Here is a 25,593-nt window from a genome sequence, read left to right as displayed (position 1 = left end):
GGGGTGGTGGGTCATCATTCAGAGGGACGCAGAATGACCTCCGCATCACATACAGATGGTATCTCTATGCTTATGTGACCTGCATGTGATCTCCATTGTTAGAGAAGCTACTGAATTTTTGACCTGTGAGTGACCTTTGTGTAACTGGCATTGAACCAAGACGGCTAAACTTTGATATATTGGCTTCGGTTAAATAATTAGCTCAGAGGTTGTACATGACTTGCAACAGAAGGAGGAAATATGAATTAATAGTTAAGCACAGACATGGTATATTGTAGCCACTGTCACTTTCCTCTGCCAGTTTAAACATTATTTATGAGGGCACATCAAAACAAATTGCATTTACAAGCTGAAACCATGTACTGTAGTTCTTAACTGCTGCAAGACGCAGAATATTCAGGGTGGAATCATTCAGCCACAGCTGTGTTGTAAGTATGTTTAAATGGTGAATAGATGGAATGAACTGCAGTGAATAGGTATCGACATGCACTTTGCAGGGGTCACTGTGCTTCAGTTGAGTGGGAGCATGGAGTTTTAGCATTGCTGATGGTCTATTCAGATGTTAAAACCTTAAAAGGTTTATTTCAAAATGAAGCATCATTTGAAAAACATGACCACTCGTACACAGGAGTGTCATCACAAAACTGATACAAACAGTTTTACCTTGTAAAATGATACTGAATAAGCCAAGCCCTTGGACGACTGAATGGGACTCTTATCAACTGAATACTGTTTTCTGGATTTATGGGATGATGAGTCTCAGGTTTCTTGGTTGTTTTTCTTTCAAAATAGCCACGTGTTGATGATGAAATATATATTTAACTTTAACTGTCTATATATTGTTGACCTTGTGATTGACTGGCAGTGTGTCCATGATGAAGGTTGATACTCATCCTCTGTATAATATAGTAGTAATTTTATAGAACGTGAGTTTACTCAACTTGTTTTCTCAGATGCAGTGAATTTTTCTCAGTTGTTTTTTAAAGCAGGTCATGAGCAGATATTGAAGAATTTATTGAAGTTCAGGCAAATCATTTTAAGGCAGCAGAGGAGCTTAACTTTTTTTTTAAACATTTTTTTTCCATGCATCTCCTTCAGAGAGGATATTTAATGGAGAATACTTCTCGTACAACAGTGAAATAATGGTAAAACTATACATAGCATGCAGCATACTGTTTGGATATATATTTGTTTTAAATTGTTTGATTTCGTCTGACAAAAATTAAATGTAATCTGGCACATGAGGAATACTGCTTGTGGACTGTGATTGTCATTCACTTCCACCAAAGGCATATCTGTGCGGTAAAGCTTGAGGTCCTTGGGTTTACAGTTCTGTGGGCAGTTTAGTGCCTTCCCTCCCCTGGTGCCAGTGTTGAAATTTCACACTTGACTGCCCGTTCTTATCCTTTCAGAATAATGAGCACGCAGCTCATAATACTTATCTGTAAGTGACATTTTTATTGGGGGAATTAGTCTCAGATGTTACTATCTTTGGACAGGGGAGTAGGACCTCTGTGACCCTGTGCGGAGAAAATCCTTCTCACTTCAGCTGAGCGTGATTAAGATGTTTTCCCCTCTCTGCCTTCTGCTTTCTGCTCATCATAGTTATTCCTTCATGTGCGAGATGCTGCTCCGCGGCCTTAAAAAGAAAATCATCTGCAATCTGTCCATTTTAGATGAGGTTCTTGAGACTGAATGTTCTCCCGCTTTGAAAGATGTTGATTTGTGTTTGTGATCTTTCTCTCTCTCTCTCTCTCTTTCTCTCTTTTTTTACAAAGATCTTTTCTGTCTTTCTTGCCCTATGCAGCTATGTGAAGTAGTCTTCATGGCCTGGTGCAAGACTGTATGAATTCACTCACTTGCTGCCTCTTGTCTGATGCTTCGACTAAAGGGGGTAGACATTATGGAAGGCATATAGGCCAGCTTTAATCTGCGTGTATTTTATTTTTCTGTAGGGGCACTCGCACTTCTTATCTGTGCATGAGGAAAAAAAAATCTCTTTGCAGAACATCATATAGTGATTTAGTTGATCTATTGAAGTCTTTGAGCCATGCAGCAATGATGGGGAATTGCAGTCGGGAGAAAAGTAGGCATTTGATGACCCCTGCATAATAGTGTAATGCCTGTAATTATGACAGCTGAGGATGGACATGGAGTTAACGGAGCCCCCACATCAAAACACACAAACACTGCAGCCCGCTGCGCCACCTCATCTAAGTCAAGGCAGTTGCCAGAAATAGCCCTGATTGGGCCCTGAATAATTCAATGTCATTTTTTTCCCCCTCCTCTCCCTCCTCCAAAAGGACTGGGGGAGCAATTGATGAGAGCGGATGAATATTTAATGGCTCAGAGTCTCTTGGACAAGCCGGGGCCTGGGATGACAAGCTCAGAGAAATCAAACAGAGAAGAGGAGAATGCGAAAAGGAGGTTGCACAGTCAGGGGTAGCATAAACACTGAGGGGAGATATGAGTTCAGATGTGGGCAGAGGCAGACAGATCTTTGCCATATGTCTGCCAGCAGCCAGAGCTACCACTTTGTCTCCAGCATTTAACTCGCCATATTGCTGCGCCTGCTTAAAAGTTAAACACAAGTGTTTGATTGCCCTTGTGAAAAACTTTGATACTCTTTTTCTGCCTCGATGTGACATTAATTATTAACTGATGGATGGTTTAGAAATGCATTAAATGTTTTCCACTGCAAATAAAGCCTATATGGGAGGGGTTTTCAAGCCAGCAAGGGTGAGAACAGTTTGTATTTCCTCAACTTTGCCGCCTCGATTTTCTTTCAAACATGTAAGGTTAATTTCCCTGGAGATGCAAAACTATGTGTTATAGAGAGTTGCAATTTTAAAGTGATAGAGGATGGAGCATCAGAGGTCCCAGGGCACTATGACCCCAATTGGTCGCAGTGTGGTGTCATTATTGAGGTTAAATCTGAAATTTTTGAACTGTACATTCTGCTGATAGCTCATGAAATCTCAGGGCACAGGAAACAAACCTACATATTTTACTCTTGACCCAAAGGAGTTCAAATAAAATAAAGTATTTGGAGTGATGTTTAAAACTGATAATGATTTCCGAGGGCTCGCTCTCTTAGTCTTCTGTCTCTGAGGTTGTTTTTTTATAACTATGAAACCTTGTCATGTTATCGTAAACGTTAAATTCAAAAACACTAGTCTGTAGCACACAGACACATAAGTTTGAAGCTTTAGTTTTTGATTTTGACTGTTACTCTTGGCTCAGTTTGACATCAGATAACTGTAGAGTTTTTGCAGTCAATATGGTGATTGATCTTTTTATTCTGAGAGGTATTTTAAATCTTCTTATTAAGGTTTAATGTAATGGAATCTGTGGAGCAGGATGTCAGAGTTATGCGTGTTTATTTTACTCTTAATGGGATGCGTTGTGTGCATGCTTTTAAAGCTGAGTTAGTTCGTTATGGTCGATCCCCTACCCCCCCTAAATCATTTATGAACCAATGCTCTTGCATTGTTGGAAGTGTAAGATCCAGTGTTTTTGGAGCTTGACCCTTGCAAGTATCCCAACTTTGGATGTGCAATACTAAATAGCTGGAGTACTCAGTTGGAGTTAATGTTCTGTATATTTTTTTAATCAGCCAGGATGATATATTGTAGATATTTACCTATTGTAAATATTGTAAATTATCAGTGTATATGACAGCTGATAAATAACAAGAAACTGCTGTGTACAAATACCAGATTTGGGTTCATTTAGAATCAGTGTCGCTTTTACATAGCTTGTCCACCAGAGGGCATTAAAAAGTTAAACTTTCAAGTGTAAAATGTCCCGCTGACGATGTGTCTTGGTCACAATTTGATATCAACATCAAAAATCAGTCAGGCTGTACTGTCAACACAGGGACACTTGGTAGTTGTTCAAAAGAATATTCTGTACCTGACATATGTGAAGTACTGTACGGTAAAGGACGATGCTTTATATTGGTTTTTTATTTTTGACATTTACAATATTGTAATACCATGTTGGATTGGTCAAGGATAAAAAAATAACTAACTGACTCAGATCATGAGTTACATGTGATATATAGCATTTAACAGTGATTCCACAGGATCCATGGTGTTTGATTTTAGAGAAACTTAAATTAGTTTCGTTACCTTGCACCCACACACAAAAAAAGGTGAGATTAAATATTCCGTCTTTAGAGTGTTGATATTCATGTATATTCACTGGGGAGAACACTTTTTGAAAATGAACAATCATAGACGGAAAAGGTCACCGTTGTGCTGAAGTAGTGCATTATGGGAGTAGAATAATTGCTTTTCTCACATTACTTCCTATTGTAATGACATCTTGGCAGTTTCCCTACACTGAATGACAGATTACGCTACGGTTCAATCACACAAGTGTGGGTGCTGGGGTTGGTGGATGGTGCGGGGGTGGGGGTAGGTGGGGGGGGGGGGGGGGGGGTCAATTGGCTTTTGTTGAAAAGTGTGGCTCTCCCAAGTCTCTGCACAAATCATTTGTATCATTTTCAGTCCTTTTAACTAACGGCACCACTTTCATCAAGGGTTTGTGTCATTGCACTCTAATTGTTTTGAAGTGAGAGCTATTGTCTGAAGAGAGAGAATGAATAGAGCGTAATGATTTGTAATATGGCATATTTAAAGACACGTAGCATGGCTGTGGAGCGGTAATTTAGCAGTCCTTTTTCCTTTCTCTCTGTCTGTCATCCTTCGTCTCTGAATGTGGGTGTATTGGTGTGTGTTGCATGTGTGCTCCTGCGCATGTTTGTGTGTGCTTGCGTGAGTGCGGTTAAGCACTATTTCTTGGCGCCGCACAGATCTTTGAAACCCAACTGTGTTAATCATGGTTTATGTGTGGGAGACATCAAACCTCCCTCTACTTCGCCTGCCTCACCCGCTGGGTTATCCACACACTGAACACACACAAACACACACATCTCTCAAGGGCACCTTTGCCATAGCCCCCTTCATTTATAAGGCTGACCATAGGCGATCAGTTATCTACCACGGGTTTTCTCTATTGGGAAGATGAATCACTTTATTTAACATGGACAGTTTTACAGGTTGTAGACAACTCCTCACACATCAGCTCAGCATGTTTTCACCACGACATGACTACAGCACGATATCCTCATATTGACTGCCCTTTGCATATTGAGAACATCATAGCGGGCCGACTTAATACTTCATCTTTACCCAGAGGCTTTCAGGGCACAAAATGAACACCGCCATCTTTATAGTCCGTGTCTAGAAGGCCACCCTGCTGGTGGATTTCACTTCAAAATAGCTCCACTCCTTTAACCGTGAGGGCAAAAGCTCTGCGCCGCCACGCTTCAATCCGGGATGAAATGAACAGTCGAGTCGAGAGAGGTCTGTCTGCCAGTCTCCAGACAGAATAAAAGCGTCGATGTAGCACAATGAAAAGTTGAGCAAGGAGGTGACATGAATAGGTAATTACTTTTCTCCAACAGTGGCATCCCTATTGGTGATATGTATCTGGTTTGTGTTTCATTGTGTGCTAAGATTTAGGGGAAATTTCATTGCTGTCATGGAGGTAGAGGTGCTATGACAAGTCTTGTTCAGTGTTGAGAAGTTTTTGTTACAGCTGACAGCTACCCTTTATGGTGATAGGTGGGAAGTGTGTGTGTGGTGGGGTGTTAAGTGCTGGCCGGGAGGTGTGAAGGTGATGTTGAATCCTGACGAACTGTCAGCATCTATGTTAATTTCCCTGGAAACACCTTTAATGCTAATGTACATGGTAGTTTGGAAATAAAAGTTTGGCATTTTGGTTACACTGTTCAGAGTCCTGCCCCAACCTGAGACCAAGGTTTCAAAGACAAACTTGGTTTGGTTTAGGTTGCTGAAATGTACCACTGGTGTTGAGTGATGAGGCCTGCCTCGCAGTCAGCATTTTGTCCTCATCCTGTAGTTGAGGTCGGGGATCAGAGGAACTTAGTCAAGCACTTCCACACCAGTCTTGGCTTTGTGCTTGGGGGCATCGCAATGTTGAAACAGGACAAATCTTTGCAGAACTGTTGCACACTATTATCCAAAACATCATTTAGCTTTAAGATTTGTATTAATTTGTACTAAGGGGCCTCGTGCATGACGCAGACCCAGAGTAAGACAAGACAGGGGTGTCCCCATACTTTTGGCCTGATATATATTATTTGGCCCAAAGAGGGCACTCTAAATAATGCTGCACAAAGCATTTCTGCTGCTCCTGATTTTAGTGTAACATATAGGATGATGCATGTTGTAACATAAAGTGGTGCATATATCATACATTACATGTACCTGTAGAGTTTGCTTCTGGAAATTCTCATGTTTATGATACATGTGTTTCAGGTCCACTGGCTTCCTGTCTTTGTCATGGTTGCATGCGCACACCAATGCCATCTAACAAACATGTTTAGTTGGACTTCAGTAGAGGTGGCCTCATCCATGTGGAACCTTATCCAAACCCACTTTCACAGTTTACACAAATCCGACCTTTATGCTAATTACTTTTATGATGATAAAGAGACTGAGAAGATGGGAAGGAGAAGGAGAATGCCCCCCACCCCCCCACATCCCAGCCCACAAACACACACACACACACACACACACACAGAGAGAGAGAGAGAGAGAGAGACAGGCCCATTCTTTCTTTATGCTGATCACAGCTTTCACAATTAGACAAACTGTGATAACACCGTTTATGCAGCTGGGGGAGATCCACAGCAATTATGCTTGGAGGGCATTTCTCCTACGGTGCAGGGTGGCAGGATGTTGCTTCCCCTTCACACAGATGTCTGCTAGCTACACACTAACACACACACACTTTCTGGAAATTCACAGCTCCTCTTGGGAAGTTTGTAGGGCAAAGGGTGTGTCCTCGATTCCCTGTTGGGATGCATTCAGTGATGAGAGAGAGAGACAGGGGAATTCATCAAAAAAGAAAGAAAACAGCTAAATAAAACTTCATGCTAAAAATCCTTGTTAGGTATCAAAACACAGACAGAAACACATTCTGAAGAAAATCTCTAAAACAACAGCATGTAAGCTGAACATCTGCTGTCAGATTGCTGCAGGAACCAAAGCTTATTTTCCAATTGCAAGCTATAGGCAAGTGGGTTACTGATGAAAGAATGATAGCTGGCGTATTATTTTCTTCAGTTCCCCAGTCTGGGGTACACATTACCTTCTTATTCACACTATGGCTGCTTCACAATTTGAGGAAAACAAACACTGTGGGTTCTGTAGACAACATCATTTTTATTTTATGACTGTGCCTCGCCAGCTATTCCCTGACTGAGGTAAACTTTCAGCTGCATGACACTCAGTGAGGTGAAGCACACTCCTTGCCCCCCTCCTACATGTATATGTGAGTCGCTGTTAAAATCAATGTTTTATCCAGAAAAAGGTTTTTTTTTGTTTCCAAATGTTGCCAGGATGAAGTAACTGATCACAGTTTGTTACTAAAAACAGACATTGTAATTAAAAATGCTTTTTATGGAAATACAAATACATAAATAACTCCTCAACACACACACACACACACACACACACACACACACACACCGTCATTAGTGTTTATCCATCAGGACAGTAGTTAGTGCTTCCAGTGCTTTCGCCCACTAATCCCCTGTCCCTAAGGGCCCCGCTTGATGAAGATCGACACATCATATCTCCCTCCATCCCTTAACACACACACATACACACACACCCCTCACTATCCTCTTCATCCACTGCCTTGGTGCGCAGTCACGCCTGCTGCAGCGTGAGCTTTGTGTGTGTCGGAGGAAAGAGAAAAAGACGATAAGATAGACTCTTTTGATCACAGGATGCATTCTGCCTGCTGTTCTCCCCTTATACTACATCAACAGCTGAGGCAGTTGTTGTCTGAAGGACACAAGATTAGAAGTTTGCGGTTAAATAACGGGGTGGAAAGTAGCAGTGTTGCCTTCAGGGTGATGGACAATGAAAAAAAGTTAGAATGATTTTCTAAAATAGCATAGTTACAAGTAGCACTAAGGGTATTGATTAGAGATAAGCCAGGTTGTTTGAAATTGTCAATAAAATGTTAATAACTAAGATAAAGGCAGATTATCTGGCAACAGAAATGTTGTTACTTGGATAATTACTAGTCAGTAGAGTAGGCCTAGTAGTAGTAGTAGTGGTAACCAAAACCTTAAAAGATAGTTATGGTTTATTTCAGCTGGGGTCAGCTTCCAGTACCAAGGTAATTACTGAGATCTGGGAACATGGCAGCGTTGCTACAATAATAATAAATACTGTGGGGTCAGCTGATGGGACAGAGACTAGAGACACAGTTGCGCGTTGAACTTTGACCTACCTTATTTGCTGTAGCACTGTATGCACAGTTTTCTGTTGTAATTAAGGGCTGTAAGCACCAGTTGAGAAGTGCTGATTTTAGATTGAGGCTGCAACTGGTATTTTTATTTATTTAAGACCAGGTTGATGTAAAGTTGTGAACTTGTTCTGTTTCACCAACAGTCCAAAACCTAAAAAGGAGTTTATTTTATTATTGTTCAAGATTTAGAAAATCAGAAAATAGTCACATTTGAGAATTTGTTGCCATTTTTGTTAATAAATAAAATTAACAAAAATAAATTGTGATTTGGCAATTCATGGTCGACTTAAGTACTGACTGATTTGACTAATCAACTTATCCTTTTTGCTCTAGTTCAGATAATTCCACTTAACTGGTGGCTTGTTTACAACCTGTCAGGTCTGACTGCTCATTTCTCTTGTTCAGTCAGACTGTGCTCCATCACTTGGTGAGTACAATATTATCATAATAGATAGGACTGAGGCATAAAACAAAATAATACCCAAGTTATAACAAATCAGAGTTAACCTTTAAACTGTTTGTACAATTCTGTGTGTCGTATCCCCAGACAGGAGGACATTCTGTCAAATCTCCACTGTCGTCAGATAACTTTTTTCACACTGGATAAACATCAACTATTAGTCTTCAGTGTTATTGTGTCCACAATACATCATCTTTATTTCAGGATTCGCAGTTGTCACCGTCCCCTCCGCTGCAGCGTTTGCCCCCCCCACCTTATAATTCTCAGGCCGGCTGTCTCAGATTGATGCTGAGTACACCACTCCCAGATGTGGTTATTCGCGCCTCTGCAGTTATTTTGTTTGGGAAACCGAGTTAATTAGAGGCAGCGACAGCAGTAGTGTGTGTGTGTGTGTGTGTATTGATAGCCGCTCCATCTGTACGCTGCCTAATAAATGCATGAGTGTAAAGAGAGTGTATCTCTGTCTGCATTTACATCTGCGTCTGTTAAAATAACACCAGAGATGGACCCTCTATATTTTGATAAGATCAATAGCGACCTCTTTCATCTCTACTCACTTATCTGGCTATGTGAGGAAAAAAACACATCTCCCTCTCCCTCTCCCTCGTTTTCTCTTTCCCTCTCACACTCTTTCTTTCATTGCCGTCCAGTGCATTGATGCTACAGATATGAAAACCTATCTAGCAACAATCCGCCTGATCTTCTGGCTGATATATCAGAAGCAATGCCTCTCTTGTCTGATTCCAGCAGCAATAAAACACAATATTCTTTTTAACATGCCCACAGATACTCCAGTTTTTCTCCCCTCATATGATATTTGACAGATAAAACCAATCTTTATTCTCATAAAGCGCACACTAAAGAAGAATGAGTTTTTCCCAGCAATTCCTCCTCAGCGGCTGCAGAGTACACAGTGCCATCTAATGAGGGTTCTGTATATTTTCTAAAATGAATGTGCCTGACTGGCCGTACACACTTAAATTTAGTTGCCCTGTCCAATTTGCTGGAAAAGATGCACCTAACCAACCATTCAGTGCACATTACTGCCTGACCTGGGAACTGTGCACGCTCTGAAATCATTACACCTGGCCAGACAATGAAAGGCACCGTCTGACCAGCATTTTTAGAAGTAGGATCAGGTAAATGGGATATATCTAATACCCAATGTCTTTGTAAGTCCTCTGAGCTTGCCAGGATCCTGTCTCCGGTGTCTTTCAGATGCAGGAACAATGCTGTATAGCTTTAGCTAATGAAGCATCAATCTCTCCAGAACACTGTGCTCCAGGAAATACTGTTTTTGCGGGACTGGCTAATTGGGCAGAGACCGTGCTGGTCAAAAGCCCTTGCAGTGGGTTTCATTCCAGAGATGGGGCGGGAGGCTCCATGACTGAATCCAGATCCTCTTCCTTTCCTAATCACCAGCTAAAGGAGAGTGGAAATTTGCCCTCTGGTGGGAAACAAGACCAAAGTACCTGCCATGCCTTCGTTAGCTGTCTTTCTTTGCCTGGGTTGATGAAATCGAGGTCTGAATTTACTAATGAGAAATCAATGAGTGCACGGCAAGAACCCCAAGGCTCTCCTGCTCCTGCAGTGTCATTCTTTTATTCCCCCCACACACACTCACGCACACACACCCTCTCTGTTCTGGTCTCGCTCATTTTATCTCCTTTCCTTTCACTTTCACCTCCACTGCAGCTTTTTGACACATTTCTCAGAATTTACTTTATTGCGATAAACATCATATGTCTTCCTTTGAAATACAGATCAGAGTGGCTTATTTACTTTACTGGCCTATTTTTGCTGCAGAAATCCAGAGCTTTGCAGGAGTGTGTGTGTGTTTGTGTATGTGTGTGTGTGCTGGAAGTGGTGTTTCAACCATGCATAAATGCTCCAAGTGTCTGTGCATAGCTGTGATGGTGATCCTGCTATCTGCACCCTGCACTGTATCTGTAAACTAACAGATACATTTTTTGAAAGGAAAATTGCTTCTGCCGAAACAAATCACCCGACTGACAGGAGGGGACTGTCAAAAGAAAACTCCCTTTGAAAAGCTGTTATGTAGCGCAGGAGGCCTGAATGTGTGGTACTCTGTCTCGAACTACAGCCAAACTTTGAGTTTTGTTTCCTTCTCTGTTATCAGAATGTGCAAAAACACTCCAGAACGTTGTCATTTGATGGATTTGAGTTGCTTTCTGTAACAATTGTGCAGAGACACAAAACAGCCGCAGGTTGGCGAACAAATTTGATACCTACCCTGTATTTACACCTCATGCTGCAATACACTGTCTGCGAGTTTCACCCTTGAGGGATATTAATTATGAATACTACGACGCTGACATTATGATCACTCTTTTCTTTTTCTCTCTTCTCCTTTAGGTAAGCCAAGCCTCCTTCTTCCCTCCTTACAAATGTGGTTGCAGAGGGACCCCTGCAGTTGTCATGAGTAATGTATGGCTTATTTATCGTGATTCATCCTAATTATGTATGAATATCATATGGCAAATCTGGTTTATGGCATAATTCTTGAAACACCATGGATTATTCATTGTGTTCATGGTATCGTGCAGTTAACTGGAATGCAGATTCAATCAGTATTTGCAGCGCAAGATACAAGAAGGCGAAGATGACAGGAAGAGGGTGCTCTTGCATGCTTTAATATGGTTTATTTGTAGATTGTGGCGCATTAGCATTGTTTATATCCTGTTCTGTATTTCTTCAAGAGAAAACGTGATATCTTCACTGTCTGGGTATTTAGTACATTGTTTGTACTGATAAACTAATAAGATACAATGCATTGCTTGAAGTTACTTTATGTAAGTTTATGTATGTTTTTGCTATTGCTATAAAGCCACTGTTAGCAAGCAACTATTTACTTACCCATCTCAAAGAGCTGTCTGCAGTACATCAACATCAAGGCTAACCTTTGTTTTGCTTCTAGTTCTATCACTTCTTTTCTTCAGATCGAAGAGGTAACAATAGCTGTTAATGCAACCTTTGCCTATATAGTGATAGCAAAAACGTACATATAGCACCATTAAGATGAAATCAGTAGTTCCCAATCTTTTTGGTTAGAGACCCCATTTCAAAAAGTCATATCTAGTTGGGGCTTGTGTAGCAGAACTTTGTTTTTTTTTTTCCTTCTTCTTTCATACCTCATGAACCATCTCAGAACCCCTCAGATTCAGTTTTGGACAAAACCTATGCCGAACTGTAAAAGCAGTTAAAAGTAGCTTCTCTCTGACTAGTTTCAGCAATAAAGTCGTACTATAGGATGCACCAGTATGAACAATTTAATAATGTCGCCTATAATAATATAGCATCTGAAGGGGTCACTTTTTTCCTTAACATTTGATATGTTAAGTAAAATTTGTTGATAACACTTCTTTACTTTAACTTTATTTTGAATGACAGTTTTTTATTTTTACATTGACCAACTGGTATTTTTTACTTAAGTAAAGGAATTATTTCCTTTCTTCACTTCTTGTCTTTTTAATGGAGGACCATATTGTTCATTTTCTTGCGGCACAGTGAAAAACCCATGCCTAAACATCAGCTGTCAAAATCATGACAGATTAGTGACGAACCTGCTAATTGTCCCAAAAGAACTTGTTACCTCTGAGGACATTTTTTGACTGTCAAACATTTCTCACACAGTAATCATTCCTACAACGTGCTGATAGCATGCCAGTCAAAAACATACACTTTACATGACAATTGTGAGCACCTTTCTGTGCTGCGCCGATTAGAATGAGGAAATGAACTGACCCAAATCCTCCCTGTGTTTCCATCAGCAATTAATTAATACCTGCCAAACATTTGAACCTCGCTGTTGCTTTTCATTTTTGGCTAATTACGGAGCCGTTTGACTTAGTAGATGTTTGCATGCGCACACACCCACGCACATTTTTGCTTTCCTCTTTTCCTCTCACTTGCACAAACCCACACACACACACACACAGCTGCTCTTGGGTCGATTTTGAGGTGATTAGCTACGCAGCATTAAGCGGTAGCCTTGGCTGGCCCTCCTGATGTCGCCGTCAAAGTGGGGTCACTGTGGCCTGGGTTACACAGAGGCTGCTATCAATACACTATTAAACCCATTTGTTCCTCTTCAATCTATGTTGATGTAAGGTTCATTGGACTAGGTCTGTTCTCTATAACAATAGTAAAGATCATACCCGCAAGCTCCACGTCCTCGGAGGCAACAGTCGTTTATGTATTTCTTTTGAAAGGTGGATGTTCACTGCACCATTTGTGGAGTTAATGAGGCTGTAAGTTGCTGTCAGAGTCAAATTTTCAGTCGGATTCTTTGCTCTCACACCGAGCTTTTAAATTTGTGACGGATCACCAAATGAGCTCTTAAGAAGAGTGAGATTGAATTTAAGATCTTACTTTATGATTTTCTCCAACTCTGTGTGTAACTATTTTTCATTTACCTGATGTTTATCACTTACTATTTAACATTTCAAGAAGACAGTTCAAACCAGGCTAAGCGAACATGTTTACTTAAAAAGATCTGTTATCACCAGCATGCTGTGTAGTTGAAACTGAGAGACTAGCTGAACAGAATATTTAATTCATATGCTGACTTTACCACTGCTCTTTGAAAATCACTATGTTGCTCTCTGGTATAGGGATGGAAAATGCAACAACTTCGGTTTGTGGCAGACAAGTATTCCTCATGGTTGAGTGACTTCTTCTGTATTGCCTTTTGTATTGAAGTATAAGTTCACATTGTGTTTTCTTCTTGCCTCTGGGCTCACAGGGCTCTAAAGAGTCTTGGCCCTGACTCTCTCTAGCACTGAAGACAGCAAAATGTTGTGTTCAGTGTTCAGAGTACACTTTTTTAAAAATGTGATTTACTTTTTACATAGAAAATTTTAGCCATGCTACATGCTAGTGGCATGGCTGTAGGGTGGTCAGTCCACCACTTGTACATAGTGTAATGTCTCAATCACATGGATTGCCACCATGGTCCCCAGTTAGCATGCTCATGTTAGCATTTAGCTCAAAGCACCAGTTACAACTGCGAAAAGTCAAATTTTTCTGAAAGCTCTGAGTTGGTGCTAAAAAGTAAGAACCAAAAAGTAAAACATTTGTGTTTATGTCTAGAGTTTATTGATTAAGACAGCTGGCATGAGTGAGAAGCTGTAGCACAAAAAGACTGACAGCTGCCATCTTGAGCTGAGTGATGATGTGAACACTCGCAAAAAAACATGGGAATCTTTCCCATCATAATCCCTTGCACATCACATGATTGCAGCATATGTACAGCCTCACTGAGGTGCTAGCATAGCTGCAGACTCTTGGTCTTAACTTTAACTCTTCACATTTTATGTCTAAGGCCAAATTGGTAAATCAATCAGGCCAAACATTCGATTCTTAAGCTGAGCATGACTGTAATCTGGCACATAGATGACAATTTTGTGATCCCTTTGAAGAGTTCATTCATGTTCAAACTTTGATGCTTATACTATTTTATGTGCAAACTAGAAATGACACTTCTGCTGCACGACAATAAAATGATCTAAGATGCAAGGAGTACTTACTATTTGATTTCTTTGGATTTTTTTTTTATCTGTCTATTCTTCTACTTCCTCTCTGTGGGAGACAGTTGAAAAACATGATTAGTGATACAGAATGGGCTGCAAAGGTCATTGGGTTTGTTATTTCAAACCAGAAATCCAATAATAACTCTCTTTTTTAAAATGTGGCCAGAAAATATTCCAGATAGCATCCGTCCAAACTTCAAATCCCAGAGTGAACTTCAATGCTTCACAAACAGTTCAGAGGAGCAGACAGAGGATGCAGCTGAAGAGAAGGGATATCAAAAAAAGGCTGAAAAGAGAAAATTGATTTCAAGTCCATCCTTCAGGTGTAGCTCAGGATGGTGAGATAGTATATATGCTGTAGCTGTTGCCATTGAAACTGATGATGGACTTATGCTTTGGTGTGGGATGAAGATGTCTTCAGAGAAGTTACATCTCTGTTCATGAGTTAATTTGGTAAGGAAGCTGAGATTCTGGAGTGAACTTTGGATGCTGAACCAGATGGTGGGAAGACCGGTTCCTTTAACGAAGTAGATTCTTTTGGACTGAATGACTGTAATGAAGGGATGCAGGTCTTGATTATTTGATTCTCCTTTAACAAACACCAAATTTCTGAACAGAAATAACAATAAATTTGTGAATTGACCTATACCAGATCTTACTTGGGGTGACTAAGTACTAATACTCCACAAGTTTTGGTCTGGTATGCATTCAGTCAGTGTTTGGCTAGATGTTCTGACAGCCCATTCACGAAAGGGAGTCCCACCTGTGGTTGCTCCTGGTGGCCTCTGTTGAGTTGGCAGTGCTTGTCATGGTCCTTTGTTGGGATTGTTATCATCCACTTCTTGTACCAGTTTTCTTCATGCTCCCATCAACCTTCAAGTGTCTAGGAATGGCAGCTTACTATCTTTTTCCGTTTTGCACCTGAACTTGATGTGTAGGTTAATGTTATTCATGTTTTGGATGAAGATATAAATACTGGAGCAGTACAGTTTGGTGGAAGTGTCATCCATATACTGTTGATAGATGGCAGGTGGGGTAGAAGTCATTGTCACAGCACTCTGAGAGAGAATCTGCTGTCATGATGTAGCTTGTGTAAAATATGGAGGGGCCCTGTGGCAAATACCTCTCTGGTATTTGAATTGCTTCACTTTGAATGCATTTCTTATTAGAAAAATATCAAAAATAAATATCCTGTTTGCTTTGGCAAGAGAGCAGAACATCTCAAACGTAAGTGTATCAAATGAAGAAACTGCACGTCAACAGTTTTTTGAGCAGCTGTTTGCTGATTCTCTTTGAGTCTGCACTGACCCTTCATGAAGTTTCAAACCAGAAACATAAGTGGTGTTTTCACAGTATGTTACCCCCCAGCTACCATGTAAAATACAAGAGATGTCCCCCGTGACTCTGAAACTTCAAGCCATGTCTAGAAATCAAACACATCGAAGAGCGAGCTCACATGTTCTGCCACCCGGCAGTCTCACAAAAATCAAGAGACACAGTTCAGAGCAGGGGAAATATACTTCCTGTCTTTGCCAGTTTCAGCGTGGTGTACATTAATTCAAAGTCAAAGAGGGGAGGCTGTGGAATTAAAGCCCCGGCACCCCCCTATGGACAATAAAGAATTGAGGTGTGAGGGAGAGACGGTGGAGAGAGAACAAGGGAGATGGAGTAAAAAGGAGAGAAAAGTATTACCGAGGTAGAAATCTTTTACTATGCTCATTCTCTCCTAATGTAAGGCTCCCACGGCAGAGAGACAGAAGAGGGTGTGTGTGGAATGGCTGATGAGCCCCCTGCTGCTGTCACATAGACAGACGATGATTCCTCCATATTGCCCTGTAAGGTTGTAAAAATGTTAGCCATCAGTTCAGAGCTGACGGCAGTGAACTTTTGGCCCTGGCTTGACCAATGGGCTGGAGTGGACCCACACTGAGCTGAGATGGACCCCTTTAATCAGCTTTGTAAAGGAAACAGAATGATTCTGCCTGTGGCATTGAGGGTGTGTGTATAAAGATAATGGTGGATTGGAGTTTGGAGACAGTCACTTGAGATCTCACCAAAGTTGGCCTATTTTTTGGGGAATTATATGGTAGTTACTTGAAAAAAAAAGAATAAAAGTCAATATTGCATTTTGTTTTCAACATGAAATTTTGCTTTAGAAATTATCTCTCCAATGAATCAATCAATGGTTCACTTTCAGTCACTCAATAGTCCAAAAGTCATTCTGTAATGTTACCCTTGAAAAGTTCTTTACAGTGCAACTTTTATGATTGAATATGCCAGATTGGATGTTACCACATTGATTTGTCCTCACTTGACACTTTAATATCTCACCAGCACATTATTAGACAAGTTCTCCAAAACTAATCAGCTGGCCTGCCACTGATGTGATTATGGGTTAAATTATGGTTTATTTACTTTATTTTTATAAGGACAAATGGTGCTCTATCTAAGTCTTTTCTTTTTCTGCATCACCAATGCATTAACAGCAGTTAACTTACCAAGAGCTTCAGCCATTGTTGCATTTACAAGAGGTCAGAAAACGCCCTCTGAGTGGAGCTTGACTCACTGACAGCCTGTTTGTGTGCTTCAGCGATGGTTAATTTGTTAAGCTAATGAGTCATTGTTGGTTTATTAGTTCTAAACAAATTTGTGTTTCAAGAGTTCTGTGAAAGGCTATAGAGATAAATTGACTTGTCTCGAGTATTTTTGCAACATTTGAAAAGTTAAGGTGGAATTTGCATACCAGTCAGAGTGAGATAAAGCCGATGTCAGTCTTTGGGAGCTCTTACTAATGGCTACCTCTTCACTCCTCTCCTCTCCTCTCCTTTCACTTTGACATCACGTCCCAGCGGAGCTCCACCGGGTCCACTCATAAAAGAACAAGTGTGCCTGTCCATATCTTTGACAGCCACACACACAAGGACAAAGACACAAACAGGCACACACACCCAAGCATTACACTTGTCACAGTGGTCTCACTTGATACAATCTCTTGATACAACCCACAGATACCCATAAAAAAACACACACACACCTTACACACACTCTTACAGGAAAACCAAGCATATCATATCAGCACTCTCTGGAGTTAAATCCACTTGAGGATATCTCAAAGAAAGTCAGAGAGGCCCAAAAATAAACTGTTTAATGTGCCAGGAAGCAGTGCCTCTCCATATGCAGGCCTGTGTATCACCAGTTAAAATGCTTGGCTGTGGACCAATAACGTTAAGTGATCACTAAGTGACTTTCGGCTGTGTTTGTGCAGTAACTTCACATCTACCTTCCTGGGAGACTGGTGGAGGAGGGAATGGGGGAATGTGGCGTACCTTCCATTCTCTCTTTTTCCATCCCTCCTTCATCCCTCCCTGCGTCTCCACAGGCAAACTGCACAGTGATGATCTTCCTCTTTTTCTTTTTTTCTCCCCCCCCCCTTCCTCTCCCTCCCTCTGTCTTAGCCTGCTCCACTCCCCAACAGCCAAGGCATTCACGCGCCACATAATCGCTGCCTTTCTCTCCCGGCCCCTCTCCCTTGCAAGGTCACTCCTCTCCCATTGTGTTACCTCCCAAGTCACTCTCAAAAGGCTCATTCAGATCAGTTATGGGGCTTTTGTAAATATTTAGTGCGGGCATTTGCCGCGCACCACATCATTTTCACCCGCTATACAATTCACCAGAGGATTACTATGCAGTGGGATTGCGTCCTTGACGTGGAGATGCAGTAGGGTAGTGAATGTCCAATACTTGACTCACAATAAATACACTGAAAGTGTTGTTCTCTGGTGGCCATACAGCACACATACATGTCATTTTAAAGGGAGAATTACATATTTGTTGCAAGCAAGCATATTTGTTTAGGTTGGAATTTTTATTTAAATATATTTCATCAGTGGAAATGAATAATCACACTGCTATTATAATATATCTATTTGTCAGTGCAGTACAGAGCACAGTACAGCAGAGTGCAGTATATAAGGCATGAGCTTCTTGTTAAGTGTAGTAATTGATAAATAATTTGTGTGATTTGTTGTCTGTTTGCACATATTTCAGCATCATGTTTGACTTACTAGTCATTTCATCAATCTACAAAAGTATTAATAGTGAACTGATGGCAGCTAATATTCACCATATATTGTCATAATTTTTGAGAATGAGATGTTTAACTTCAGATATAAAAGAGGCAAGTTATCCCAGTACACACAGTGTTTCCTAGTAGCCTATTATTATTATCTACAAGCATGATTAAACAACTCATAAACATGTAAAAATCTCAATTCTAACTGTAAATATAATGTGTTTCTCTAACAGCACAGTTAGAACGCCATTTATTGCAGATTACAAATAGAAAGCCTTTTGTTTCACTGTGTGTGTCCATGCGGGTATTTTAATGTGTGTACTTCGCCAATGGCATGATACAAGTTCACGGAGGCTCAATAAATGGCGTGGCAAACTGTGTCAAGCGGAGCGCTCTCAGTGAGAGCATGAGATTGGTTGATAGATAGATTTCACACTCTGGTGGCTCATTCTTCATGTTGGCTTCACACCAGCTTTGGTGTTTTGTCAGGGAGCATAACAGGTGATTATTCCACTCGGCTTACGCAGATGGGGGGTGGGGGGAGGCAGGGGTGATGGTCGGGGTTACAGTGCAAGGAGAAGATTCAGAGGATGTAAAGAAGCATGTAAGTAAGCAAATAGGGAAATGCTATGACCTGAAGAAGGGAGGAAATTGCTTCAAAGGTTCCTGGGTGTCAGTTGGGGGACCCCTAACACATAGATCTGGCCATAGTTGTGCACCAAGAAGCTCACAAAGTCTTTGCTATATTAGGAACTAAGACAAAGAGGGAATTAATTGATTAACTGACAGCCATTTTGGCAATGCTTGAGTCATTTATCTGGAATTAAATGGCAAAAACTGACTAGTTTACTTCTGTGATGTGAAGTTTTTCCATTGCTTTTGCTCAGCTAATACTATATTATTTGTCTGGTTGAAGATGTAGCTAAATGGACATTTATAACTATAACAAATCATTTTTTTCTTATTTGCTATTTCAGCATTTTAGCTTTTATTGGGAGATGGTGGAGACAGACAGGGAACATGGGATTATTGAGGGCCATGTAATAAAGGTCCCTGGTTGGAATTGAACCCACGACAAAGCAACATTTTACATCTGTTTTCAAAGCTCCACTTCCTTGTTCAGCTGCCACTGCCACCTCACTTCCTCTGAAGCCGTTTGTCTCCTCACCTTGGCTCTAACCCCTCTGACCTTCGTGCTCAGTCACCGCTACAGTCCTTCTGTGCAGAGCTATGGCCTCAAAGCAATTAGCCAGACAAGTCCAACTGGGCCCATCAGAAAACCTCTCTGACCCCACTTGGGCTTGACGGATTATTGGGGGGGGGGGTGTCCAGCAGTACAGAGCGCCTCAGGTTTCTGAGTGACAAGTGACATGGGGTGCAGCGAGACGCAGCGTCTGCAGTGGACTCACCCGTGTCATCAGTCTGTCCTCTCATAGTGAGGAGGCCCGTTAGAGGAGGAAGGTAGAGTGGCTGAAAGTCCTTATATAATTGGCAGCAGATGATAGGTGGATGGCCATGTGCGCGCGCACACACACACACACATATGCATTTAAAAGTGCATTTATACATGATATTAGTAGGAAAAGGTTGACAGTTACACACATTTGCACAAAATGCAGGTATGCACACACACTCTTGATATTTTATAAGACATCTATTACACTGTTTTCAGTCAGACGTGTACACACACACACACACACACACACACACACACACACACACACACACAGAGGATGAATGACAGGGTGAGGCAGCTTTGTGCACAGTTGATGTGGGAAAGTTGTTTCTTCCAGTTCAGATCCTCCATATAAGGCTGGACTAGACCAACGGTCAGGAGCTGTTACTCTCTCTGCTCCCTCTGGACTCTCTGTCTGTCTGTCTCTCTTTTCTCTCTCTCTTTGTCTCAGTCTCTATCATGCTCTTATTCCCTCAAACTCACCCATGCACTCTCTTCTCCCTCTTACCTGTATTTCAAACACATTCTGTCATCTCCACATACACACGCACACATACTGTATACTATTAATGTATGTGTGCAGCGAGGTTCTTCTATATGCCTGAGTGATGCTCACATTGATTTTGCTCAATGCTTGAGTAACGCTAGTGTGCAGAACTAATTGAGTATGTAAGCTGCAGAGAAGCTCGTAGGTAGAATAGAGTAAGCAGTCACTGGAATTCAAACAGTAAATATAATACATATAAATATATGACCAGCAGAAAGGATGTCCTGGCCTGAACCATATAACATGGACATGATACAACCATTAAGTTGTTCCCAGTGGCATCAGACAGTAGCACAGAAAAAATTAATCAGCACATTCTTGTCAAAAAGTTGGTGCTGGACTATTAGCAGGTCATGTAGTGGCTCTAATTGTTTGCAGTAGTTTTGTTTTGTGGCCAAATGGCTATGAAGAGGAAAGTTCTACTGGCATTGCTTCACATTTGGCAGAGCAGGGTTATATAAAACTAGCTGGTGAGGTGAATTTTATATGGCAGATTGCTTTGTTTTGGACTGTCATGCTCTCTATGTTCCCTCAATCGAAATAGTTAGAAATTGCAAAAAATATACATAAAACACCTTTAAACCTGTGCCTTCAATTTGTTAAACGTGCTGTGTTGAGCAAATTAGGCAACTAAATTGAGCAATGAAATGCTGTTTACCATTGCTGGCCCAGTTCTCCAATGAGGGTGATGAGGGTGTTATTTTCACATAACTCTTGAAGGAAGAGTTGGCAGGATTAATGCACATCCCAGATCTCTTACCGGGAGCTGAACAAAAGCAAACACCAACCTGTGAAGTAAAGGGGAGTCTACTCACTGCTGTGGGTGCCACTTAGCTGTGGAAGCTGTCTGACAGACTGTGTTAGCCTGAAATGTCCAATTTTCCCCAGTTTATTAAATAAAATTGCATTTTGGCAGCAACAGTGCATTGCCCTCCATCCATCCCTTTCCATTTCTACTCTCAGCCTCTTTTCACCGCTGTGTTTCCAGCGCAGATGGCTGCTGCAGACGGTGGCGTCAGTGTGTGCGTGTGTTCATGCACTTGCCTGTGTGTGAGTACATTGTGAGGCCCAATACAGATCAACTGCTCTGTAGTATGCACGCTGGCCCCCAATGACAAAAAATGGACACGTGCGTGCACACATGCCTGTGTACATGAATGTGTAGTATACACACAAATACTACAACAAATGCAAACACACACAGATATACACACTTTCAAACACCAGTGGGGAAACCCTTGTTTATCTGTTTCTCCAGTCTTGTCTGTGTTGTTATGTCTCTGCTCGCATTGCAATTCAGTTTGGAGTTGGCTGCTGCTGTGTCATTCACACATACATGCTTGTGTCGTCACAAACACACAAACACTACAATTGTGTGAAATCTATTGCAAAGCAAATCCTTGGTGAGGAAACTTATTTTAGCTCCTTGTAATGATGACGTAGGGGTCGTATAGTATTTTAATTTGTGTGGTTTCAGATTGTATTTGCTTGTCAAAATTTTAACTTGGAGAAAAGTGAAAAGTCCAAAAAAAATACGCTGGATGTTTACATTGACATGCTAATTTTTGGCAACAAACAAAGGCTTTCAAAGGGCTGTGAAAAAATGTGGAGTTGTGAGTGTTTGAGCTGCGGATGCCTCTGAGTTTGGTCCCACTGGCAGTGTTTTTGACTTCCCTCTCTCCTCAGCTGCCGAGCACACAGCGTCACCTCAGGGATGCTCTCACAAAGAGAGTGCCTAATGAATGTGGAAAATGAGAATACCAGTTTGATGAACTCTGTTACTCAATTAGTGCAATTAATTTTCCTGTGGCGCCGCTGAGTAAAATGGAGGCACGGATGATTGAGCCACTGTTTCGCTATCTTATTTTATTTTTAGGCAGCTGCCTGCGTGCATACCGTATGTGTGTCTGAATGTGTTGATGTGTGTGTGTGTGTGTGTGTGTGTGTGTGATGAAGATGGTGAGGGAGAGAGATTTTTAGGGGAGTCTCATTTTGTTTGTGAACGGAAAGAGAAATTGTGTTCTTGCTTGTTCACTGCACAAGACTAGTTTTTGCCTTATCTCCTCTAAGCTAATACTATTCACGTCTGATTTAGCCTGAACTGAATTACAAACCCGTATGCACTGGAGAGATGTGGAGTCTCTGTGAAAGGTTGATTCACTCTGATATTCTAAAAATGAGGGGATATGAATGAATGCAATGGAATAAGACTTATTTATTATCCAAGAAGAATTAGTCTTAAAAAAGACAAAAATAACAGCACTGTTGGAATATGGGCTTTGCAGTCTGCAGTATTGGTAGCATCCATCAATATTCAGTGCATTCATTCATGTTCAAAAAAGTATTGATAATGTAAGTCAGGACATTGTGTTATCCTCTGCATAGCTAAAGTTAGCATCATCAACTGTTTACTTATCAGTCTAGAAGATATATTACGAGTGTAGTATCAAACCCACCAAAACTCCTGTGGCCAGTGTTAACTTGTTTTGCTTCTAGTTCTTAGCATGCTAACGAGCTAGCCCCGGCCTGGCTGGCCTGTCTCGTCACTTTCCGATTGCAACTCACTGTGGTGCCAAGTCTGCCCCGAAGAAGTAGCACTGCTCAGAGGGCATATTCTAACCTCTTGTATTGTAAATGCAATGAAGGCTGAAGCTCTTGGCAAATGACCATCACCACCACCCACTCCTGGCAAGATGTCACGTTTGATATCAGAGCATATCTATATATGGTCTTTTTAAGTAGAATGAGGGTGTATACAGGTAGTCATTCATGCTTATCCAATATTTTGACTTAAATAAATAATAATAGATGAATAACCTGCACAGCCATTTTTGCAACACATAATTTCTTTTTCTTCTTTTGTCCTCCAACATGTGTAAGTAGACCATAGTAAGTCAGCACACTCAACAAGTACAGATAGCTCTGCAACTAGTGAATACAAAGTAATTGAATCCTTTGCTAAACATGGAACTTAAAACTTCTTGTGGGCACAGTGCTTCTTTGTCCATAGCTGCAGTGCTACTGTTGCTGTGAAAGGTTGTTAAGCTACCTAACATACCCATTTAATTTGAGCTAATTGGCTAATTGCAGTAAGCTAATTTGATAACCGGTAGGTCTCAAGTCACCTGGTGTAAAATTAATGCTGGTTTGGATGGTCCCTCTTTGGGGTCAGGTCTCCCACGTCAGATGTTAAGTTCAAAATATGGAAATAAATGTCTTTTTTTTACTACCTCCAGCCCCCACACTTTAAGGCCCAATATGGGCTGAAGTCAGTGTTTTGCTGAAGTCATTTGGCCAGACCAGCTTCTAGCCGCCCTCCCAGACCTGTTACCATGCAACCACGTCAAAGTGCCTGGCATAGGAGGGCCAACAGGCGGGCACCCGGCATGCCCGCAGATGGTAGGGCGGTCAGAACAGGCTGTGAGAATGGTGCCCCTTGCTGTTCAAACACACACACACACGCACGCACGTACGTTCACACGCGCACAGAGCTGTCGACTGTTGCTTTGTGTGCTAACAGCCAGGCAGGCTCAACTCCCACTCTGCTCTGCGACAGGCTAATTATTGTGACTCGTGTTGTAGCTGTTGGAAGATGTTGTTCTCTGGTCAGTGATTTGTTCTGCAGGTAGATACAACATCGGATGTCAGGATGTCTCATTATGGTGTTTTTTTCTGAGGGTGCATGTCACCATGGACACAGAAGTTGTGTTAATTTAATTACAAATATGAATAGAGAGTTTGATCTAACTAGCAGCACCTGAGATATTCAATGCAAAAGATGAATGAACCAAGATAGTGTGATTACACATGAACACAAATTTTAACAACCTTGTGTTATTCCTGTTTATGAGTGTTATATGTGCAGATCTCCACCCTCTCTCTCAAGTACGTGATAACAATCAGCCTGGAAGCGACTTAAAACAAACACGGCTTTGAGTGACAGGTGGATGCTTTGCGGCGCCAGCGTGGCCCGCGGTTGGCAGGCAGCGGTGACAGTCGTCCTGCTGCCACACAAGCTGCTCCTACTGGTGAAACTGCAGGCGAGTCCAGGCTGGTCACTCCTCCCTGTCCTTTATACTCTCCATCCATTCATCCATCCATCCACTGATCTATCCATCCATTCCTTTTTTTCCCCTCTCATTTTAGCCTTGCTTGCCAGCCACTTTTTTGTCTTATCCCCCCCCGCCTGGAGCATGTATCTTTTCTTTTCATATGCAGTCCCTCCTTCCAATTTATTCTAATCATGACTCTTTTCTTTCTTCACCTGACCATTACACTCACATGTAGTGGTTGAACATCATTCCAAAACAATGGGAATTAATCTGCAGCCATAGCAGCCTCCACTCTTGCGGGAAGGCACATTTTGGAATCTGTGCTCAGGGATTTGATCCCATTCAGCCATATTAACCTAACATTCACTGTAGCTGTAGTTTTGAGTTTAACTTTCACGTTAACCTCATAGTAAGGGGTCTGTATAAAAGCTGGATAAACTGTGAGCTTCTTTACAATGTGTGTCATCATCCTTCCCTTCATGTTCCTGCCCTGCTACACTTTTAGCATCAGACTTATTTCCAAATCCAGAGATCTCACTGATACAAGTAAAAGACTAAAATGTAATCGTACTTATACATATACAGCAGATTACAAAAACTACAAAAATAGGACTAATGATGAAAAGAAATACATAATATGCACTATTTAAACATGTGAAATGTCCGTGTCATTCTGTGTGTGTGAGTCATATGAGTACTCCAGGCAGCGTATATGCCAGAAAATTACAGTTTAACTCGTTTACAGCATCTCTCTAGCCTCAGCTAATACAATAAAAGTCTAATTATGTTAGCGACACTCTCTGCCTTGTTGCTATGTTGCCTGTGTTGTCTACCGTTAAATATTTGACCATTATTGGGAATTTATGGTCATTAAATCATGTTAAGTGCATGTGCAGGAGTGTGTGCCACTGTTGTTTTTTCAGTGTTGATTCCCAGCATTGAGATTAATGCTGCAGGTGTCTTTTATTTCCCTCCCCTGCTCCTTCACTGCTCAAACTCCTTTTGGCAACCCATCCATCCAGTGTGTGTGTGTGTGTGTGTGTGTGTGCGCGCGTGTGTGTGACAATGTGTGTGAGAGAATGTGTGTGTGAGTGCT

The 25,593-nt window shown here is 41.4% G+C and overlaps 1 protein-coding gene across 6 annotated transcripts in view; it reads left to right on the top strand.

The window, feature by feature from the left end:
* The window catches only part of LOC108873032 (receptor tyrosine-protein kinase erbB-4), a 229,823-nt gene that overhangs the window by 49,400 nt on the left and 154,830 nt on the right, over positions 1-25,593 (top strand). Inside the window, exon 2 of one of the 6 annotated variants that reach the window (XM_051066093.1) lies at positions 11,195-11,266. The exons of the other annotated variants lie outside the window; for them this stretch is intronic. The gene's annotated coding sequence lies outside the window, so the exon portion shown is untranslated. The remainder of the gene's footprint in view (positions 1-11,194; positions 11,267-25,593) is intronic. 6 annotated transcript variants of the gene reach the window in all.

The sequence above is a fragment of the Lates calcarifer genome, linkage group LG7_2, assembly GCF_001640805.2.
Source record: "Lates calcarifer isolate ASB-BC8 linkage group LG7_2, TLL_Latcal_v3, whole genome shotgun sequence".
NCBI lineage: Eukaryota > Metazoa > Chordata > Actinopteri > Centropomidae > Lates > Lates calcarifer.
This window is presented reverse-complemented; position numbering and strand designations above follow the sequence as displayed.